The following is a 5,672-nucleotide window of genomic DNA, read 5'->3' as shown; positions in this document are numbered from 1 at the left end:
TCATCCTTCTCTTCTCCCTTCCCTAGCACCCACCCGCCCCCTCCCTCCTTCCCCCTTCGTCCTCCTCTTCCCCTTCCCTCCCCCTCACTCCTTCTCCTCTCCCTTCCCTCCTTCCCTAGCACCCACCTCCCTCTCTCCTTCCCCCTTCGTCCTCCTCTTCCCCCTTCATCCTTCTCTTCCCCCTTCCCTAGCACCCACCCGCCTCCCTCCCTCCTTCCTTCCCTGTCTCTCCTAGTGTTTGGGGCCCTAGGGGAGCCAGCACCTGAGGGGAGGGGAGTCAGGGCTGGGAGGAGATATTGGAGTCCCAGGCCCTGGGAGGAAGCAGTGGATCCCCCATGATACCCCGGTGCCAGGCACATGCCCCTGCCCCAGATCTAACAGCTGCCCCTGGAGTCTGTGGGGACTGACCCCAGCCCAGTGACCAGGACAGCTGATCTTTGTCCGTTTGGCCCAGGGCAGCCACCCCCCAGCTTCTCCTCTGCACTAGGTTTCCCTTTCAGGAGCCCTTCTGCCTGCCCCCCGGGCTCACCCGCAGCCCCACCAGCCAGCCAGCACTGCACTCCCCACCCTCGGGCCACTCCCCTATGGGAGACTCCCCCATGGGACCCCCTGCCCTCCCGGCCCTGCGCTCCCACTCAGGGTCCCTTCCCCCGCAGTGTGTGATATTAACGTGCATGGCCGCTCTCCAGAGCTTGCTGTGCAATACCCTGCGTTTCAGTTTCCCTGGCAGGCAGCAGCCCCTCTGCTTGCCCGGCTGCCAGCAGCCCTGTTTGCTTTCGCAGCCGTCCCCGCCAGATAACAGGGGCCATTTACAGCGTCTCCAGTCTGCTTCCCATAGGGCCTTCCAGAACATTAAACAAGCTGTGCATTCCTGAAAGGCCTGCAGATAAGGAGGGTGGCAGAGGCCATTACAGGAGCAGGGGAGGTTCAGGGTGCAGCACTTCCTGCTCTGGCTGTTTGTCCAGTGTTACAAAATGTCCAGGATCGGCAAAATCTCCCCTCCGCTGGCTCGTACCCAGGCACCCCGTGATTGTCATCCTGGGGGCGGGGGAGTTGGAAACACCCAACCCCAGCATGTGCCCCACTACAGCAAATTAACCTTAGGAGCAATAATACTATCCATGGGCCTGGCTTTACAGTGACCTCTGTGCTGCACAGCGTTACTCCTGGGGGAATTCGGTGCCACTGCGCCTACACAGAATTTATGTCCCCCGCAGATTTCTTTGCTTCCCCACAGAAAAATGACTTTCTGATGGGGAAGCCATAAGAGCAGTCATGTGACCCTCCCCAGCAGTATGTTTCGGGTGCCCAGAGCAGCCAGCAGAGAGGTAAATCACTGTGGGGCAGAGGGCGGGACTAGGGAAGACCCGGCTGGTGGCTCCGACCCAGTGCCGGGCTCAGCTGCTAGTCCCGGCTGGGCTGGGGAGGACGGGACTTCCTCTTCCCCTGCGTGGCATCCAGGGCTGGGTCAGACCCACCTCCAGATTTCTCCCTCAGCTGAAGGAAGCTCTGCCAACTCCCCCTCCCCCTGCTTCCTATACCCATCAGTCCTCAACTGCAGGGCGAGGGATGCCTGTACAGAGAGCTGCTCCCCCAACCACTGTGCATCCAGACCCCCTCATACGCAGACCCTCCTATCGAGCCCCACTCCCCCTGCACCTGGACCACCCGGATGAGCCACCCGCACCTGGATCCCCATCCCACTGAGCTCCCCACACCCAGAACCCCTCCCCCCCGTGAGCTCCAACCACCTTCACCTGGACCCCCCTGCAGAGTCCTATTACCATTGCACCGCAAACCCCCCAACAAGCCACTGCACATCCAGATCCCTCCCACACCTGGATCCCCCACTGAGCTGCCAGGACCCAGATTGCCCCACACAGAACCCTCTCAACTCACACCTGGATCCCCCCCAAGCCCCTCCACACTTGGATCCTGCCTTGCTGAACCTGCCTGCCCACACCTGGTGCACCTGGCATGGAGGGGCAGGGCCCTGGGGTGTTTCTGGGGCAGGCCTGGTCCTTGTGCTGTGTCAGGGTTGGGTGCAGCCTCACTGCTGAGTCTGTGTCCCAGGGGGGAGCTGCACCATGATCTCTCACCTCTGTGCAGCCAGGGCCGGCTCCAGGCACCAGCGGAGGAAGCATGTGCCTGGGGCGGCACATGATAAGGGGCAGCATTCTGTCCATTCTTGGGGCGGCACAGTCTGAGCAGCTTTTTTTTTTTTTTTGCTTGGGGGGGCAAAAATGGTAGAGCCGGCCCTGTGTGCAGCCAGTGGCCTGTGCTCCCCAATGCCGTGCTGGAGCCTCCACATTTATTTGACAAAATTCGCAGAATTTTAAAAATATTGTGAGTACACTTAATTTTTTGGCGCAGAATTTTTAACTTTTTGGCGCAGAATTCCCTCAGGAGTAACAGCGTGGCCCTCTCACCTTCACCGCAGCAGTGGGGCTCAAACTCACATCCTCCTGTTCCAAATGCACAGGCCCCTTGAGCTAAGGGAGAATCTCTAGTGGCTAAATGCAGTATAGGGTTAATGCCACACAGAGCGTGTCCACCCTGCAACTGGGAGGCGTGACTGCAACATGTGTAAACATACCTGAGCTGGATCAGGTAGGTCTGCACATGCTGCAATCACACCTCCGACTGCCGTGTATTGAGACGCAAAGCTGCGCAGTTCTGGCTGCATCCAGTAGAAGATAGTGGTTACACGCACGCACACGATTATTATAGTGGCATCTAGAGGCCGCACCCAAAGCAAGGTCCCATTGTGCTAGGCACTGTACCCGCACAGGCACGAGTAAGAAACGCTCCCTGCTCCAACCAGGGTACGATACAGACGCAAGGCATGAGAAAGGGAGGATTATTCTTCCCATTTTACAGATGGGGAAACAGAGGCACAGAAAGACAAAGTGACTTGCCCAGGGTCAAACAGGGAGTCTGAAGGAGCCGGGGGTTGAACCTAAGCCTCCTGACTCCCCCTGCTGTGCCCAAGGCCACCCTTCCTCTCTATTATAATTTAACTTTACCCTTTACTGAAAACAGCAATTCTTTCCCCAAAGTACTTCCCACACTATACTGTTCACTCACCTGTTACCCTAGGACTGTGAAATGTGACGCTCGCGCATTCAGTGAGGGCTTCTGTTGACAGGGCGGGACAAGGCCCCCCAATTGAAATGTGACATATATATCCTAGGTCACTGAAAGGTCATCAGCTTACACAAAGGATATTAGCGGCACCTGTGGAATTGTCACCCTGAAGAGGAGGCCTCCAGTTGGGAGGAATTCGTTCTGTGTAGCGAACTGCAGCTGGGGGCATGGCCAAAGGTGAACTGTCTAAGGCGGTTTCTGATAGTTGCTTCTGCCCCAGTGGCTGGACTGTGCTCACCTAGAAGATGGAGAGGAAGACATGGATCATTTCACCCAGCCCTGGAATGCAGCCACCTCTGGAGGAGAACATGGCGGCTGTTTAACAGCACACAGCAGCGACGTAGTTTAGGACCAAAGAAAAGTATCCAGCTGCACGGCAGTGGTGGGGATCTAGCAAGATAGAAAGTAGTTGCCCAAGTTTGGCATGTGGCCAGGACACAGCGTGAGCACCCTGCCCCCCCTTGCAAAGGGCTCTTAATTACCGAAGTTGCACAAGGTCTTCATCTGAAGTCTCATCCGAACACACAGCTCCTGCATCAGCACCGCAGCCCTTGTGCAGCGCGCTCCCCACCTGGGTTTTCTCTGCGGGTCTCCCAGGCGCCCAGGAAGCAGGTCTGACTGTGAGCTCTCCAGGGGGCACAGCTAGAGGGGGCATAGAAAGACGATGGTAAAGGAGCGCGGACACGATGTGCGGGGCTGCGTGTGCAGTGCCTGCTAATTAGCACACGAGCTCCAGATTTATTTTGGTTAATGAAATCTTATTAACGAATCAGTGGCAGGGAGAGTCCCTGTGGGAGCCAGGCAGCTTGCAGGTGGTAATGCATTCTGCCGAGTCAGTGTAATGCTGGCCTATTAATAATTAACTAAGAAATAAACTACAAACAAGGCAAGTGAACTGGGGCTCGGCCCCTTGCTATCGTATTGCCGTAGCCTTTCACCTTGGGGCCAAATTCTGCGCTTGGTTGCGCTGCAGCGGCCTGGTTTTGTAGCAGAATTATCAGCCTGGCTTTGGTGAGCAGAGCTCAGAGCAAAGGGGCCAGCCCTGCGGCTCAGGGGACCTGCGTGCTATTTCCTGACCTACTGTGTGACCTTGGCCAAGTCTCCTCAACTCCCTGTCTTGTCCAGCTTGGTTTAGACTGACAGCTGTTTGGGGCAGGGACTGTCTCTTCCTGTGTGCGTACAGCGCCTGACACAATGGCGCCCTGCTCTCGGCTCCAGCCTCTAGGCTCTCCTGGAATAGAAACAGGACTGACCCGAGCGTGCTGCATGGTCACTGCACTACTGGGACTAGACCAGGGAGGCAGGTTTGAAGGGCACGAGCAGAGCTGCAACGGGGCTTTTTCAGCACTCTGTGTATTTCTCCTTCACTTTCACAACTCGCGCTCATCCCGAAATACAGAAATGTGCATCAATAACGCTGTGACCCAAACAAGCACAGGGCTTGAGTCAAGCCTGCCCTGAGACCGCAGAGAGCACAGCTAAGGGACTTCTACTACTGCTCAGGACATAAATAAAACCTCCATTTCCTCTCGGCTGACGGGGGTGGCTCAGGAGATACCCACTAACACACACGGAGGGAGGCAGTCCTTGTGCGGCCTGAAAACTCACAGCGGGGGTGCCGGGTGCTAGGTCTTAAGGTGACCGGGTTACCGGAGCCTCTGACGTACTGGCGCCCAAGCAATGGGGAAGTGAGCCCGAACTGTCAGCTTCTTGCTTTTGTGGTTTCAGTCGGCCTCCAGGATCTTTACATTGTCTGGCAGGTGGGTGGCTTGGTTCTAGCCAGCAAAAAGCTGAGTGTTGGTTATGTAAAGTGTGATTACAGACAGTCACTGTCGTGTGAAAGTGACACTCCAGGGTCTCACGCAGCAGCAACCAGATCCAACACTCGGCTGAAGGACACGTTTTCCCCCCTGACTTCTAATGCTGCAGGCCAGCTAAGCATCTTGCTTCCTGGAGCATCCTGGCGATGGGGTGGGAGCGGTGATTTCTGTAGAGGATGGAGACAGAACAGACTTTTGTTTGCTCTTCCTGCAGGGGCTGACGGGAGTGAGAAGTTGTGTGAGGCAAGCACAGCACTTAAAAACATCCCAAACCTGGAGGAATTTTTGGTTAGCTTGTAAGAGAAAGAAGCCCCCAGCTTTCTCTGCCCTCAGGTCTCTTATCTCAGGAGTGAGGCAGGGAGGGGAAAACATCAGCGAGCACCAAACCTCTCCCTGGTGTAAATCCAAGGGCTTAGGCCATATTGCACCAGGGATGAATTTGTCGCAGGCTCTTCAATCTGAGAAGCGTGACAGTAATCCCCCCATAGCAGAGCATCTGGCTTGCTTTTCCTTGCTCCTCTGTCAGCCATTGATTTATGGCCTTTTCCCCTACTCCCCCCCCCCCCCCAAAAATAATAATCCAGGAACAAAGGAAGAAATTGGATCTTCTTTGCCCAACCTCCTGCATTCCCCCCCACCGGAGGCCGTGTTTGTTTTGACATCAGTGTCCAGTTGGCGAGGGCCTTCGATCTCCGAAGGAATTCC

At 56.2% G+C, this 5,672-nt stretch overlaps 1 protein-coding gene across 1 annotated transcript in view; it reads right to left on the bottom strand.

The window, feature by feature from the left end:
• NR2F6 (nuclear receptor subfamily 2 group F member 6) overlaps positions 1-3,970 on the bottom strand; it is a 26,086-nt gene extending 22,116 nt beyond the window's left edge. The window contains exons 1-2 of the mRNA XM_026654914.2: positions 3,630-3,970; positions 3,088-3,385 (exon numbers count right to left, since the gene is read on the bottom strand). The gene's annotated coding sequence lies outside the window, so the exon portion shown is untranslated. The remainder of the gene's footprint in view (positions 1-3,087; positions 3,386-3,629) is intronic.
• Positions 3,971-5,672: the final 1,702 nt, after the last annotated feature.

This window comes from Terrapene carolina, unplaced genomic scaffold, assembly GCF_002925995.2.
Source record: "Terrapene carolina triunguis isolate 2854851 unplaced genomic scaffold, T_m_triunguis-2.0 Scaffold194, whole genome shotgun sequence".
Lineage (NCBI taxonomy): Eukaryota > Metazoa > Chordata > Testudines > Emydidae > Terrapene > Terrapene triunguis.
Note: the sequence above shows the minus strand (reverse complement) of the source record. Positions and strands in the feature narration are given on the sequence as shown.